The 18065-nt window shown below is 40.6% G+C and overlaps 1 pseudogene; it reads left to right on the forward strand.

Annotated features, from left to right (window-relative positions):
- Positions 1 to 6700: 6700 nt before the first annotated feature.
- Positions 6701 to 8667, forward strand: LOC122496173 (annotated as a pseudogene).
- The last annotated feature ends 9398 nt before the right edge of the window (positions 8668 to 18065 follow it).

Here is an 18065-nt window from a genome sequence, read left to right on the forward strand (position 1 = left end):
TAGACAGATGGCCCACTGTCCAGACCATCTACCAGCTGGGTGTACGTTGCAAATCAGCAGGTCCTTTGAATAGGTTAGATCCCTGCTAGCCGATAGGGCCCCATTGGATGGATGAACTTCTAATTAGACACATGACAGATGACCCCAGCCAGATAGTGAGACACTATGCCCAGTCAGAGATAAACGGACCCCCAAGCCAAGCTGGACAGATAGAACCCAAACCAGAGGAACAGATGGACCCCCATCTGGAGAGATGAATGGATCCCCAACAAGTCAGACCTTATTTAGACAGATCCTAGTCAGACAGAAAGACCCCAAACCAGGCTGATTCTGAGCTGTTCACACAGACCCCTAGCCAGACAGACCCCCCAGCCATTGAACTGGATGCCAGATGCACCAGTTTGGCACAAATCTATGGCTAGTGAGACAGACATCTAGCCTCACAGACAGATGGACTGACCCCAGACTGACAGATCAGTGTGTAGCCAGATCGGCTGATAAACCTCCAAGTAGATAGCTGGATAAATGAACTCCAGACAGACTGAATCTCAACTTCACAAGATCCTCAGGAAGACCCCTGGCTAGACACAACCGCAGACCCTCAGCCAGAAGGATTGCAGCCAGACAGATCTCCAACTAGGCAAGTAGACACTCTGTGAGCCAGAGAGATCTCCAGCTGGACAGACAAAAATGAGCCACCCAGACAAAACAAACAGTCCTTCATCAAGATAGATTTTAAACCAGACAACCCCAGGTGGACAGAAAGACAAGAGTAAATTTATACTTGATGCTCCTAAACCCTGATCTTGCTCTGTGAACCTCTCTCCCCATGTTATCTTCCTAACAATGTCTAGTTCATCCAAGTGGATTCCCAGCCACTCTTCCCCAGCACAGTGCCCTCCCAAGGCTATTGGAAAGTATCCTGTGTCTGTGATGAGCATGGGCCACTGAGGCCTTCACCTGCCGCCTGCCACCTGCCCAGCCACACCCACATCCCTCACGCAGTTACTGTGAGAATTCAGTAAAAGAGGGAATATAAAGATTTAGTTCAGGAGCTTATGCTTGATAAATGTTAGACCATAATCATGTCTGGGCCCCTGTATTCAATATTGGTTCTGAGACAAGTCATTTGCCCTTTGAGTGTTGGTAAAAGGAAGTGAAACTTGCCTTGGTGCTTGTTGGCATTGGACTTAATTTGTCAAGTGCTGTAAGGTCTCTGTACAAGATGCAGTGAACCAGCAGAAACCAGGAATTTGCAGAGAAACCTAGGGGTTCTCCAGTTTAATGGGGAGCGGGAGGCCAGCATCACCTGGAGTCCAAACTGTCAGGCAGAAATTGGAGCTGACCTTTATGGAAAGAGGCAGGAAGGGAGACCCAAGGCTGCTGGTAAAAGAGGAAAGTTGAGGTGTCATTTAGAGTATAAACTGGCCTCACCAGCCTGTTCATTTGGCTCCAGAGACCAGAAGGGGAAAGCAGTAGTATCTTGGAAGAGAAGCAGCCCATGGCAGAAGGAAGAGGCATATTTCCCTCCTCAGGGGAGGGAAATCCATGCCAATTAGAGTATTGGTCTCTGGGGTCTGTTTTGAGGCCAGTACCCACTCAGCCCAGTTTCCTGCCAGACAATATGACTATGGGGTACAGTAGACAGATGTAGGTAAGATTTTCTTATTGACTAAGTCTAAGGTTGAACTGTTTGCAATTCTTAGCTGCCCATTCAAGACTGAGTGAAGGGTTTTCCTGCTTTGATTATCTGAGGAAGGTGATCAGCAACATAGAAAGTCTGTAGGCTTGCAAGGCAGAACATGCAGGAGAGTGTTGGGTGGGGCCATTTCCATATTTTATCTCATTTAATCTTTAAAATAATATTTATGAGTAAGTATGGCCACCGAGCCCATTTTGCAGATGCAGAGGAGACTCAGAGAAGATGGCTGTTAGTTTGAGATTCACACCTAGATTTAGGTCTCACTGTTTGGTGGTATAGAAATATAGGACTCTGAGCTACAGAAGCCCTAAATCATTAAATGAATATAAATAGCTAGCACTGAGTGCTTGGTATGAACGTGGCCTGAATGATTAATCTCCAGAGCAATCCATGCACACAGGTAAGTTTGTTATCCCCACTTTACAGAAGCCATGAATAACTGCAATGAACACAGCATCGTTTGATATGTCTTTAAGTTGGCCTGTATCATAGTGATTAATAGCTTGGATTCAGTCACTTACTAGTGCTATGATTTTGAGCAAGTTTTCAGTCTCTCTCTGGTTCAGTGAGTTTCCTACTCTGTAAATGGAGGAAAATGTTACTTTTATCATAGGGCTACCACACGAATGCTTAATCAGAGCAAGAGTGAATCTAGATTTTTTGTAACACACATAGAAAAGGAGATTTCTTATTTTTTCATGGATTATTCCCAAAATAAAACAATTCTAGATAGTCCTAGTCTTGGTTAGGAGTTGTATTTTAAGTCAGTGGGCAGAAAAATGGTTTACTCATCATAGGTTATTGAGCTAAGTAGTCGTTTAGGAAAAAAGTTTGAGCCATACATCATACCTTAGAGCAGTACAGATCCTAAATGTATCAGATTTAAATATAAAATATTAGGGACGCCTGGGTGACTGAGCCAGTTAAGTGTCCAACTCTTGATTTCAGCTCACAGTTCATGAGATCAAGCCCCAGATTGATTAGCACAGAACCTACTTGGGAGTCTCTCTCTTCCTCTCTCTCTGCCCCTCCCCGAATCGTGCTTTCTATCTCTCAAAATAAATAAACATTAAAGTATATATATAATATATTTATATATATAAAATATTAAACCATAAGTATTAGAAGAAATTATGGGAAATTTTCCTTATAATCTTGGACTGCAGCAGTCCTCGCTAAGTATGGAAAGACAAATCAGAAGTCCAAAAGAAATGTAAATAAATTTTAATACTTAAAAATATTTCAACCTCATAAAAATTACCGTAAGCACAGTCAGAAAATTAATGACAAATGTGAAAAAAATTTACAACTGAGATCAAACAAAAGGCTAATTTTCTGACATATAAAAAGCTCCTAAGAACTAAGGCCCAAAGCTCAAAACAAACATAAGGTCAATATGTGAATTATCTAGTAAGTGATAATTGTTTTATTTATTTTATGGCACATTTCTCTTATAATATACAACTTGGTCCAGGGGACATAAATCCTTAGGAAAATATGAGAAAGATAAGTGTTTGTTAAGCCATACCAGCATTCAAATCAATTTCAGATGTTTTAATAATTGCAGACTGTCCAAACATAAACACAAAGTGCATTTGAAAAGTGATTTCAGTGGGATGCCATAGATTTCAAACATACCTACAGCTGTGTAACCTTGCTTTAAGGAAGACTTCTCCAAGAGATCTGTCCTGGGGCGCCTGGGTGGTTCAATTGGTTAAGTGTCTGACTTTGGATCAGGTCATGATTTCATGGCTCATGAGTTCAAGCCCTGTGTCGGGCTCTGTGCTGACAGCCTGGATCCTGCTTCAGATTCTGTGTCTTCCTCTCTCTCAGCCCCTCCCCTGCTTCTGCATGTGCTCTCGCTCTCGCTCTCGCTCTCTCTCTCTCTCTCTCTCTCAAAAATAAACAAACATTAAAAAGAAAAAAGAGAGGTCTGTCTTTCTGTTTTGGGATTGACAACTAACAAGGTTAACAGGCTGACTGCCATGACCTCTCCAGCCCCAAGCGCTACTTCAAATACCAGAAATAAGAATTTGCATATTATTTCACTTAACTTACACTAGAGAACAAGACCCCAGTTTTAAAAACTTCTGTGTTCCCCCATGGGTTTAGCAGAGTTTTGGGTCAGTGAATATTTATTGAAATTAATAAGAAAGGAAGACTGTTGGTGAGAAAGAGCTCTAAAGTATAACTGCCTGCATTTGAACAGAGCCTCAATTGGGGTTAGACAGGGCAAATGCTCTTATATTGAATACTTAAACAGAAAGAACTCAAAATGCTTTCCGTGGGGCTTTGGCAAAGACCAAGGCTCTTGCTGTATATTTTCCATTATTCTGAATTGGAATGCATTACAATGTAAGTATTTTCTCCTCTGAGTTCATAAATACAGTTAGTAACTCCTGCAAAAGGGAGCAGCCACTTTTAAAGATGTCACTGAATGTAATGAAATTTAGTCAGAAGCAAATTAACTGGATGCCTTCCAAAAGTACATAAAAAGATATCAAGACTTTTACCTGCAAAAAGTAACCGGGAGCGGGGGGGGGGGGGGGGGGGGGGCGGGGGGGGGCGGGAGCCTGGGTGGTGCCTGGGTGGCTCAGTCGGTTGAGGATCTGACTTCGGCTCAGGTCATGATCTCCTGGTCAGTGAGTTGAAGCCCCACCTCAGGCTCTGTGCTGACAACTCAGAGCCTGGAACCTGCTTCAGACTGTGTGTGTGTCTCTCTCTCTGCCCCTCCCCCGCTCACACACTGTTCTGTCTCTCAAAAATGAGTAAACATTTAAAAAAATGTAAAGAGTAGGGTTCATTTTCCTAGTAGTATGTTAAATGTATTAATTCATTTAATACTCCCAAAGAGGTTAAGTACTATTTTTATCCCTATTTCATAGATTTAAAAAACTTAGGTGGAGAAGTTAAGCAATCCAAGGACACACAGCTAGAAAATAGCAGAGATGTGTTTCAAATCTAGGCATTCTGGTTCAAAAAAAAAAAAGTTAGCCATACCTAAAAGCCCAAAGTTGAACTTTCTCCACCCTAACCTTCCTTAAATAGGTCAGGGGCCCCATGAGAATGTGGGATCAGCTGTTCTACAGCTATCAGGAAATGTTTCAGATTTGCATTGTCATTTGTATAGTGGATGCTTTTATAGCAACATAAAAAATATCAACAGTGTGATATTGTGACTTACAGTAAATATATATTTTGGGCTTCATCTACCAGCCCCTGGCTTCCAGCTCCTAAAACCTTTGGAATTTCCTAAGCAATAAAAGCAACAGGAGCATCTTTTGTAATAATATTTGACCTTTGGTCCTCAATTCCAGAAATTTCTTCAGAGCCAAAAAGTGAAATGGGTGTCATGTTATTCATAATAAGGCCTTCTACCATACTTGAGTTTATGTTAATTAAATGACTTTTGGAAAGCCTCTAAGTAACTAGGTTTGGAAGCTGGTTGCCAGGGAAACCAACCATATGATTAAAGGGTTGGAACACTCAGCCCCACCCCTGACCTGCAGTGAGGTGAGGTGAGGTGGTACCTGGAGATTATTAAATCCAGTCACCAATGGCCAGTAATTTAATCAGCCATGCCTACGCAATGAACCTCCAAAAACATCCCTGAACTGCCAGTTTGGACAGCTTCCAGGCTCATAGACCAGCATGCATCCACATTCTGGGATGGTGACACACCCTAAACGCCATAGGGACAGAAAGTCCTACATTTGGGACTATTCTGGACCTCACTGTATGTATCTCTTCATTTGGTTGCTCATTCATATACTTTGTAATAAATCCTTAAACTAGTAAGTAAGTTGTTATTCCTGAGTTGTGTGAGCTACTCTACCAAATTAATGAAACCTAAGGAGGCGGTTGTGGGAACCTCCAATTTATAGCCAGTCAGCACAGGTAACAATGTAGACTTGAAATCGGCATCTCAAGGGGGCTCTCGAGAAGATGGTGGCATAGGAGGACGCTGGGTTCACCCTGTCCTGCTGATCACTTAGATGCCACCCACCTCTGCCTAAATAACCCAGAAAACCGCCAGAAGACTAGCAGAACGGACTCTCTGGAGCCAAGCGTAGAGGCCCACGGAAGAGGGTAGGAAGGGTGGAGAGGCAGTGTGAGCTACACGGACTGGCGGGAGGGAGCTGGGGTGGTGGAGGGGCAGCCCCTCTGGCAAGGCAGAGCCCCTGAGTCTGACTTGCAAAAGCGGAGGGGCCGGACTGCGTGAGTTCTGACAGCCAGCAGGACTTAACATCTGGAATGTTAAAAGTCAACAGCTCTGCTCAGAGAGCGGGAGGGCGAGAGGACACTGGGAGGGAGAGGTGTTGAGCCCTGGAGGACAGAACTCAGCTCGGTGGGGAAACAAAGGCTCTGGCCAACGCCATCTCCCTCTCCCATCCCCCAGCCGAAGTCCCAAAGGGAACCAGTTCCCCTCACGAACTTGATTGCACCACGCAAACACCCAACACTGTGCTTCTGTGGATCCATCCTTCCAACAGGTCTACCTGCCTCCCTCCCAGTGCTGCAGGACCCCTCCTGCTGGGGACCACCAAGGGCAAAGCAAGCTAAGCCTGCCCCTCCCACCCCTGTGCACTTTGTGGATCCACCCCAGCTAATATGCCAGATCCCATCAAAGCAGCACCACAAGCCTGGCAGTGTGCAAGTAGCCCAGACAGGGGCCACACCACTCCACAGTGAATCCTGCCCCTGGGACAGGGGAAGATAAGGTACACACCAGTCTGACTGTGGCCCCAGCGGTGGGCTGGAGACAGACATTGGGTCTGACTGCGGCCCCGCCCGCAAACACAAGTTACTCCAGACAGCACAGGGAAAGAGCCCTGCAGTTCCGCACCATTCCAGGGACTATCCAAAATGATGAAATGGAAGAATTCTCCTCAAAAGAAACTCCAGGAAGTAGCGACAGCTAACGAATTGATCAAAAAATGATTTAAGCAATATAACGGAACAAGAATTTAGAATAATAGTCGTAAAATTAATCGCTGGGCTTCAAAAAAGTATAGAGGACTTTCGGAATTCACTAAGAACATGTATGAATCATATAAGAAAGCCCAAATGAGCTCATCCTAGCCTGGGATGCTTCAGGCCATGACATTACAGAGGACTCTATGCTGATCCATGAGTACTACACGGGGAAGCCCCCAACCCCATTCACCTCATCGTGGACATGAGCTTCGAGATTGGCCGTGTGAGCATCAAGGCCTATTTCAGCACTTTAATGGTGTCCCTGGGAAGACCAAGGGGGTGATGTTCATACCTCTATTAGTGAAATATGCACATTATGACTAAACACATTGAGTTGAGCTGATCATGGAGTCCTGTTTTAGCCCCAACCAGGTGATCAGACTCTCAAGCGACTTTCAGCAAGTAGGAGGGACATCAGCTTGCATATAGGATGCCCTGAGCACAGTGTTGCAGTATGCAGAGGATGTGCTGTCTGGAAAGGTATCAGCTGACAATACTGTGGGACACTTCTTGATGAGTCTGGTTAACTAAGTACCCAGGATAATTCCCGATAACTTTGAGACCATGCTCAATAGCAACATCAATGACCTGTTGATGGTGACCTACCTGACCACTCTCACACGGTCACAGATTGTCCTCAGAAACTTGTAAACCTTCAAATGGGCCCTAAGTAGTACTCCTGCCAGGCTTGGCCACCCTAGGACCAGAATGGAGTGAAACAGGATGGTTTCCTCGTGGTTTGAGTCAGACTGAGTCAGTCAACTACTTGTGACTCTAAATAAACATAGCCTACCTTTGTAGAGAGAGAGAGAGAGAGAGAGAGAGAGAAACTAGAATATAAAGGATTCAGCCCTAGAACTCTGCCAAATGGCAGGGGAGCAGCTGAAACTCACTCTGGATCAGAGGGACTAAGGAGTTCCATGATTACCATTTTCCCTCCACCATGACAGCATGGACAGGAGCAGGGTTTGGGCATCCTAGCTGGTCTACTGCCTCAGTGGGCCCCAGGCTCCTAGCCCATACCAACCACAGCCATCCTACCAAGGCAGTCCCAGCATGGCACATACTAGAAAAATCCCTGGCATGGTGCATACTGGAACACATACTGAAACAGCTCCAGCCATCTTGCCTAGGTAACACAGGTACAAACCTCAGTATACCTTCAGCACAGAGAGCTTAGGACTGTCCCAGCCATGTCCACATCAGCTTCAGCTGTTCTACCAAGATGCCCTCTGAATGAAGAGGGCAAGGGTTTTAAAAAACAAGGATAGGTTAAGGGATCTCTTGGATAATATCACACAAACAAATATTCACATTATAGGGGTCCCAGAAAAAAGAAGAGAGAAAGGAGCAAAAAAATATTTGAAGAAATAATACTTGAAAGCTTCCTTAGCCCGGGGAAGTAAACAGACATCAAGGTTCAGGAAGCACAGAGAGTTTCAAGTAAGATGAACCCAAGGATTTCCACACCATGACACATAACAATGAAAATGTGAAAGATTAAAGATAAGGAGAGAATTTTAGAAGAAACAAGAGAGAAGCAACTACTTATTTATGAGGGAAACCTTATAAGACTAAAGCTGATTTTTCAGCTGAAATTTTGCAGGCATTATATATTTAAAATGCTGAAAGAAAAAAACCTACAACCAAGAAGACTCTACCTTGCAAGGTAGAATTAAGAATCAAAAGAGAGAAGAAGAGTTTCCCAGACAAACAAAAGTTAAAGGAATTACCACTAAACCAACCTTACAAGAAATGTTAAATGGAATTCTCTAAGTGGAAAGAACAGGCCATAATTAGAAGAAAATTATGAAAGGAAATAATTTCATGAGTAAAAGCTAACATACAGAAAAGGTAGTAAAGCAATCACTTATGAAGCTAGTATTAAGGTTACAAGATGAAAGTAGTAAAATCATTTATATCTAAAAAATTAGTTAAGGGGACCCACAAAATAAAATGATGTAAAATATGATAACATATACATAAGATGTGGAGGAGAGCAAAAAAGACTTCTTTTAGAATGGGTTTGGGGGTGTGTCTGGGTGGCTCATTCGATTGGATGTTTGGCTCTTGATCTCAGTTCAGGTCTTGATCTCAGGTTTGTGAGTTCAAGCCCCTCATAGGGCTCCATGGTGTGAAGCCCATTTTTATTTATTTATTTATTTATTTATTTAATTTTTTAAATTTTATCTTTGAAGCCTACTTAAAAAAAAAAGTTAGAATGAGTTTGAACTTAAGTGACCATCAACTTAATATAGACTGCTATATACTAAGGACATTACATATAGACCATATGGTCACCACAAAACAAAATCATATAATAGCAAAAAATAAATAGAAAGAAAGCCAAGCATTACATTTAAAAAGTCATCAATCACAAGGAAAGAGAGCAAGAGAAGAAGGAAAAAACAAATAAGAACTACAAAAACAACCAGAAAACAATTCAATAAATAGCAATAAGTACATACTATCAATAATTAATTTAAATTTACATGGTCTAAATGCTCTAATCAAAAGACATAAGGTAATAGACTAGATTAAAATAAAAACATAAGACCCATCCATATGCTGCCTACAAGGGACTCATTTCAGACATAAAGACAAGTATAGACAGAAAATGAAAGGATGGAAAAAGATATTCCTTGCAAATGGAAGTGAAAAAAAAAGAAAATATTGGTAGCAATATTTGATCAGACAAAATTGACTTTAAAACAAAGACTGTAACAAGAGAAAGGGCACTACATAATGACAAAGAGGTGAATCTAGCAAAAGGATATAACAATTGTAAATATCTATGCACCCAAAATGGGAGCACCCCTAAATAATATAAATCAAATATTAACAGATATAAAAAGAGAAATTGACAGTTATACAATAATACCAGGGGACTTTAACACCCCACTTAAATCAATGGATAGATCATCCAGACAGAAAATGAATAAGGAAACAGTTCCTCTCAACAAAACATTAGATGGACCTAGCAGGTAATACAGAACATTCCATCCCAAAACAGCAAAATATAATTTTTTCAAGTGCACATGGAACATTTTGCAGAATAGATTACATGTTAGGCCACAAAACAAGTCTCAATAAATTTAAGAAAGTTGAAATTATATTAAGCATTTTTTCCAACCACAATGCTTTTTTGTGTGACTTTATATCCTTGTTTATTATTTTAATTTTTAAATATAATTTATTGTCAAATTAGCTAACATAAGTGTATACAGTGTGCTCTTGGCTTCAGGAGTGGATTCATGTGATACATCACTTACATGAGCCACACCCAGTGCTCATCCCAACCAACCACAATGCTTTGAAACTAGAAATCAATTACAAGATAAACACTGGAAAAAACACAAACGTGGAGGCTAAACAACATGCTATAAAACAACCAATGAGTAAACAAAGAAATTAAAGAAGAAATTTAAAAAAATACATGGAGACAAATGAAAATGAAAACATAACAGTCCAAAATCTTTGGGACACAGTGAAAGTAGTGCTAAGAGTGAAATATATAATGACAAAATCCTACCTCAAGAAACAAGAAAATCTCAAGTAAATAATCTAACCATATACCTAAAGAAACTAGAAAAGAAGAACAAAACAAAGCTCAAAGTTAGTAAAGGAAGGAAATAATTAAATAACAAAGACCAGAGCAGAAATAAATGAAAAAAAAAAAACTAAAAGAAAAAAAAAAAGGAAAGAAAGGGAAAGTAAAAAAAAATAATAATAAAAGAATGAAACAAAGAGCTGGCTCTGTGAAAAGATAAACAAAATGATGAACCTTTAGCCGTACTCATAAAGAAAAAAGAAAAGACCCAAATAAATGAAATCAGAAATGAAAGAGGAGAGGAGAGGAGTTAAGGTGGTGGAGAAGTATGAAGACCCTGGGCTTTTCTTGTCCCTCAAGCAAAGTAGTATTGAGGTCAGATCACCTAGAATACCCAGGAAATCCATCTATAGACTGGCAGAAGGATCTCCACAGTTGGAGGGAGACAGCATGGCAGGTAGAGGTACACGGATGTGAATTGGGAGAGAGAAAAACAGCTGTACTGTGGAGGGGAGAGAACCCATTCCATAGAGAGGCAAAAGGAAGAGAAAGAGAGAGGGGTTGAGAGAGTGCAGCATTGGGTTCACCCAAGAGGAAAATCTCTCCAGACCACGGACTGGGGAGCAAGAGGTACTGAGTGTCACGTTGCAAACAACGTTTGGAGTTCAAATTCTGAGCTTTTGGAAGTGTGAGACTTTGGAGTGAAGCTGTGGCATGCACTCCAGGGGAGAAGGAGGACACTGGCCCCAGTGTGCATAGCACTCCCTTCCTGGAGTACCTTTGGAAGTGGGTATACTGCCTCTCCAAGGCCAAAAGACCCTGCAGGCACCAGCCAAAGGCCTTTCATCAGCAGGGGACAGAGGGGCATGCAGAGGGCAGATAACCTGGTTGCTGCTTTTTGCTGTGCTACACCATAGATTCCGTGCACTGCACAGGCATGGGATCATTTTTCTTGGACAAAGGACATCAGACGCATTGTGGGGAGGCTCTACTCTGGAGGAGGGGGGTGGGTCCAAATGGTGCCGGGTAAAGATTTCAAGTTTTGAATCCCAGCTCCATGCCGAATATGTGGACCAGGACACACTGACTGCCCTTGCTATTCTGTGAGGGCTTACTGAACAGAATGGGTGTGAGATCCTCTGTCCAAGGACAAGAGAGTAGGTGGAGCCATTGCCCCCCCTTACTACCAACATGATGGGACTTTAGAGAGCAACAGAGCAGCCCTCAGTGGAGGTGGGAACTGCTGACACCAAATCCCAAACCCCTGTGCCTGGCAACTGCGTATTTACTGGGGCAGGTCTGACTCTTAGTGCAGCAGACTTCTCCAGAAGATCAGCACAGGCAGCACCCTGCATGCACCAAGTCTACTACCATAGAGTGCTTCAAAGCATCACCTGCGGTTCTTGTGGAAATAGGACAAGGCTTAATTTTTTTCTTTTCTTCTACTTCTTTTTTTTCCCCTTTGAATCCAGGCTTACAGTTTTTTGTTTGTTCATTTCCTTTTCTCTTTTTTTTTCCTTTTTTCTCTTTTTTTCCCTTTTCTCTTTTTTCTTTCTGTTCTGTTTTCTTTTCTTTTTCTTTCCCTTACTTTTTCTTTGGAATCGGGTTTATACTTGTTTTTTTTTTTAATTGTCTGTTTAGGTTTTTTTTTCATTCCTTTCCTTATTTTTTTTCTTTTTTTTTTAGTGGGGAAATCAGGCCTTTTTTTCTAGGCTTATTTTAACAAACAAATTAAAACATACCTAATTAAAGTTCCAAATACTCCCCACTGCAAGCTAGGAGGACCTCTGCAGAGGACTGACCAGTGGGAAAGAGCAGCCAAAACACAACAGCAAAGTGCACACAACATACACCAGAAACACTTTCCTGAAGTACAAGGCCCTGGGCAGTGTATGGCCCCTTTTAATATAGCAGTACTCTCAGATTCAGGAAACATAACAAGCTTTTAAAACACACAAAAGACAGAAACAGCCAAAATGATAAGACAGAGGAATTCTCCCCAAAAGAAAGGTCAAGAAGAAATCACAGCCAAGGATTTGCTCAAGACATATATAAGCAATATATCTGAACAAAAATTTACAACAGCAGTCATAAGAATACTAGCTGGGCTTGAGAAAGGCATAGAAGACACTAGAGAAACCTTTGCTGTAGAGATAAAAGACCTAAAAAACTAGTCAGGCCGAAATAAAAAAAAAAAAGCTATCACTGAAATGCAAAGCTTACTGGATATATAGTCACAACAAGGATTGAAGAAGCAGAGAAGAGAATGGGTGATAGAACATAAAATTATAGAAAATAATGAAGCTGAAAAGAAGGCGGAACAAAAACTATTAGATCATGAAGGTAGAACCCAGCTATTACATAAAGCACAATAATATCTACAGCATAAGAGTCCCATAGGAAGAGCTGGGAAAAGAAGCAGGTTTATTTGAACTTCCTTAATCTGTGGAAGGAAAAAAGCATTGAAGTCCAAGAATTACAGGGAAATCCCCTCAAAAGCAACAAAAGCAGGTCTACACCAAAACATATCACAGGAAACCTTACAAAACACAAAGATAAAGAGAATTCTGAAAGCAGCTAGGGACAAAATGTCCTTAACCAACAAGAGTAGACATATGGTCAGCAGTAGACCTGTCCACTGAAACTTCGCAGGCCAGAAGGGATTGTCAGGAAATATTCAATGTTCTGAAAAGGAAAAATATGCAGACAAGAATTCTTTATCCAACAAGGCTACCATTCAGAATAGAAGGAGAGGTAAAGAGTTTCCCAGACAAACAAAAACTAAGGGAATTTGTGAACACTAAACCAGGCCTGAAAGAAATTTTCAGGGGAACTCTTTGAGTGAAGAAAAAATTTTAAAAAGACCAAAGCAACAAAGACTATAAAGGGCCAGAGAGCATCACCAGAAACACCAACTCTATAAGTTAACACAATGGCACCAAATTCATATCTTTCACTAATAACTCTGAATGTAAATGGAATAAAACCTCTAATCAAAAGACATAGGGTATCACAATGGATAAAAAAAAGCAATACCCATCTATATTATACCTAAGAAAGACTCACTTTAGACCTAAAGAGACCTGCAGATATAAAGTGAAGGGATGGAGAACCATCTATCATGCTGATAGACATAAAAAGAAAGCCAGAGTAACCATACTTACATTAGAAAACTAGATTTTGAAACAAAGATTGTAACAAGAAGGGCATTACATCATAATTGAGGGGTCTATCCATCAAGAAGATCTGACAATTGTAAATATTTATGCCCCCAACTTGGCAGAACTAAATATATAAATCAATTAGTAACAAACATAAAGAACCTCATCCATCATAATACCAGAGTATTAGGGGACTTTTAACACCCACTTACAACAAGGAATGGATCATCTGAGCAGAAAATCAAGGAAACAATGACTTTGAATCACACACTGGAATAGATGGACTTAGTAGATATATTCAAAACATTTCATCCTAAAGCAACAGAATACACATTCTTCTCAAGAGCACATGGAACATTCTCCAGAATAGATCACATATTGGGTTACAAATCAGCCCTTATCAAATACGAAAAGACCAAGATCATACCATTCATATTTTCAGATCATAACACTACGAAACTTGAAGTCCACAAGAAAACATTTGGGAAGTCCACAAATACATGGAGGTTAAAGAACATCCTACTAAATAATGAATTGGTTAACCAGGAAATTAAAGGAATTTTTAAAAATACATGGAAGCAACTGAAAATGAAAACACAACAGTCTAAACCCTTTGGGATGCAGCAAAGGCAATCCTAAGACAGAAATATATTGTATAAATTTTTTTTAATGTTTGTTTATTTTTCAGAAAGAGAGAGAGAGCCAGAGCATGAGTGGGGTAGGGGCAGAGAGAGAGGCAGACACAAAATCTGAAGCAGACTATCAGCACAGAATCCAGCACAGGGCTCGAATTTGTGAACAACGAGATCATGACCTGAGCTGAAGTCAGATGCTTAACAGACTGAGCCACCTGGGCATCCCAAGGGAATATATTGTAATTCAGGCCTATCTCAAGAAGCAAGAAAGATCCCAAATACACAACCTAACCTTACGCATAAAGGAGCTAGATAAGGAACAGCAAACAAAGCATAAAGCCAGCAGAAGAAGGGAAATAATAAAGATTAGAGCAGGAAAAAAAATGATATATAAACAAAAAAAAGTAGAAGATATCAGCTAAACTAAGAGCTGGTTCTTTGAAAGAATTAACAAAATTGATAACCCCCTAGCCAGACTTACCAAAAAGTGAAGAGAAAGGACCCAAAGAGATAAAATCATGAATGAAAGAGGAGAGATCATAATCAACACGACAGATATACAAACAATTATAAGAGAATACTATGAAAAATTATATGCCAACAAACTAGGCAATCTGGAAGAAATGGACAAATTCCTAGAAACTCACAATCTACCAAAATTGAAACTGGGAGAAATAGAAAATTTGAACAAACTCCATAACTGGCAAAGAAATTGAATCAGTAGTCAAAAATCGCCCAAGAAACCAGAGTCCTGGGCCAGATGACTTCCCAGGGGAATTCTACCAGACATTTAAAGAAGAGTTAATACCTACTCTCAAACTGTTCCAAAAAACAGAAATAGAAGGAAAACTTCCAAACTCATTCTACAGAGCCAGATTTGCCTTAGTTCCAAAACCAGGCAAAGACCCCACTTTAAAAAGAATTACAGGCCAATATCCCTGATGAACATGGGTGCAGAATTTCTCAACAAGATCTCAAGATCTCAAGATCTCAAGCAAATCAAATTCAAGAGTACATTAAAAGAATTATTTTAATGTACTCTTTGCCTTCCTCTCTGTTTTTATATTATTGTTCCTTCACTTACTCTATGTTCACCTGTTGAATTTCTCAAATTCCACATACGAGTTAAATCATATGATATTTGTCTTTCTCTGACTGACTTATTTCACTTAGCATACCTCCAGTTCCACCCACGTTGTTGCAAATGGCAAGATTTCATTTTTTTCATCACTGAGTAGTATTCCACTGTGTATGTGTGTGTGTGTGTGTGTGCATGTGCATGTGCGCGTGTGTGTATACCACATCTTTTTTATACATTCATCAGACAATTAACATTTTGGGTCTTTCCATAATTTGGCTATTGTTGACAGCACTGCTATAAACATTGGGGTGCATGTGCCCCTTTGAAACAGAATTTTTGTATCCTTTGGATAAATTCCTAGTAGTGCAATTGATGGGTCATAAGGTAGTTCTATTTTTAATTTTTTGAGGAACTTCCATACTGTTTTCCATAATGGCTGCACCAGTTTGCATTCCTACCAACAGTGCAATAGGGTTCCCCTTTCTCCACATCCTTGTCAATATCTGTTGTTTGCCAAGTGGTTAATTTTAGCCTTTGTGACCAGTGAGAGGTGGTATTTCATTGTGGTTTTGATTTCTATTTCTCTGATGATGAGTGATGTTGAGCATCTTCTCCTATGTATCTTAGCCATCTGGATGCTTCTTTGTAAAAATGTCTGTTCATGTCTTCTGCCCATTTCTTTTTTTTTTTTTTAATTTTTTTTTCAACGTTTATTTATTTTTGGGACAGAGAGAGACAGAGCATGAACGGGGGAGGGGCAGAGAGAGAGGGAGACACAGAATCAGAAACAGGCTCCAGGCTCTGAGCCATCAGCCCAGAGCCTGACGCGGGGCTCGAACTCACGGACCGCGAGATCGTGACCTGGCTGAAGTCGGACGCTTAACCGACTGCGCCACCCAGGCGCCCCATTCTGCCCATTTCTTAACTGGGTTTTTTTTGGGGGGGTGTTGAGTTTTATAAGTTCTTTATAAATTTTGGATACTAACCCTTTATCATATATGTCATTTGCAAAAATCTTCTCCCATTCCATAGGCTGCCTTTTAGTTTTGCTGATTGTTTCTTCCACTGTGTAGAAGCTTTTTATCTTGATGAAGTCCCAATAGTTCATGTTTGCTTTTGTTTCCCTTGCCTTTGGTGACATACCTAGTAAGAAGTTGCCCCTGCTGAGGTCAAGGAATTTGCTGCCTGTGTTTGACCTATTAGCTTTTTGAACTTCGATGTTTCACTCTTTCCCCAGGGAAGTTTTCAGCTATTATTTCTTTAAATAAATGTTCTGCTCTCTTCTCCCTCTCTTCTCCTTCTGGAATCCCAATTATTCAAATGTTTGCCTTTTTGATTGAGTCTCATTGATCACACAGGTTTTGTGGGGGAAGGCATTTGCTCATTCTTATCCTTTTTTTAAATTTACTTACTTACTTATAGAAAGAGAGGGAAAGAGAGTATGATCAGGGGAGGAGCAGAGAAGGAGGGGGAGAGAGAGAATCCCAATCAGTTCCTGCACTGTCGGACTCAATCTCATGAACCATGAGAATATGACCTGAGTCAAAATCAAGAATCAGACACTTAACCGACTGAGTCACCCAGGCACCCCTCATCCTTATTCTTTTCTCTTCTTTTTCTTGTGTGTTATTTCAAAATTTCTTCTTCCAAGTCACTTATTCTATCTTCCATCTGCTCTACTCTACCTCAGAGGCTCTCTACTGCATTCTTCATCTCATTCATTGAATTCTTCAGCCTCAGGATTTCTGTTTGGTTTTTTAGTGGTTATTTAATCTCTTTTGTAAAGAGCTCATTTTGTTCATGTATCTTTTTCCTAATCTCATTGTGCTGTATTTCTTTTTTTTAGGTTAATCATTTAATGTATTAACATTTTCACTTCTAAACATACAATTTGCATATACAGGAAAAAATAGGTTCTGTGGGCACTAGAGAACATGAGAGGAAAGCAATCAGAAAATCAATTCTGGGGGAGGTGGGAAATAGAACTGCATTCTGTGGCTGTGTCTACATAAACTTGGGAAGGAGAAAGAAAAATTAAACAGGATTGTAACTGATGTAGAAAATAAACTTGGGCCGTTCATTTCAACTGTAGGAACTTCTTCTTATGATCCAGGTCTTGGGTCCAGGTCTGGCCTGTTTCAGGATGATCATCTGAAACACAGCCACTGGTCTTTCCCTTCTCTTTACAATCTAGGATCCTGAAGTTCACTCCAGTAACTAAAAAAACCAGTCAGCTTGGCATGTGTGCAATGTCAGTGGCCAACTTCTTCCAGGCACATTATATTGAAGTACACATGAAAGTGAAACGCTTACTCACACCTGAACAAGTTTCTTCCACCTCAACTAACTTCTTGATTTAGGATTACCTAAATTGAGGTGATTACAAAGCTGGCATCTACAGAAATTGGACCAAGGAAATGAAATCTCTCAGCCCATCTTTATACCTACTATGCATTTGCTATCAGCATCAAGTCACCGGCAACACTGAATTTCCAGGTTCAACTATGTCTTCCCAATAGGGCTGGCCAACAGAGTGCACACACGTGTGCCCAAGACTCAGTTCATACCTCTCCCTTCCGTCAGAGGGGGACTCTGCTTTCCAGGCATTTCAGTGACATAACTAAGTACTCTGTGGTTCCAATAACTCCAAGTTCAAAATTAATACCCTAATGCCACATTAAACACTGTTTAATATTTTGTTAGTAAAGTGTACAGCTCTAATAATGACTATCATATAAACAAAGCCATTCTTACTCTACAGGATGTAAAATCATTAAAGCAACATTTTTTACCATCAAAACCAATATTGTCACACAGCACATCTGGCAATTTTCCAACATCTCAAATATCCCAAAGGATGATAGTCAAGTGCACATCCTTTCAACTAGAAACAGACTCTACAGTGTCAGTAAGTTCAGCAGAACTGCCCAGGAAAACAGGCCTGACTGTGGTCACCATC

This window comes from Prionailurus bengalensis, chromosome A1 (genome assembly GCF_016509475.1).
Source record: "Prionailurus bengalensis isolate Pbe53 chromosome A1, Fcat_Pben_1.1_paternal_pri, whole genome shotgun sequence".
Taxonomy (NCBI): domain Eukaryota; kingdom Metazoa; phylum Chordata; class Mammalia; order Carnivora; family Felidae; genus Prionailurus; species Prionailurus bengalensis.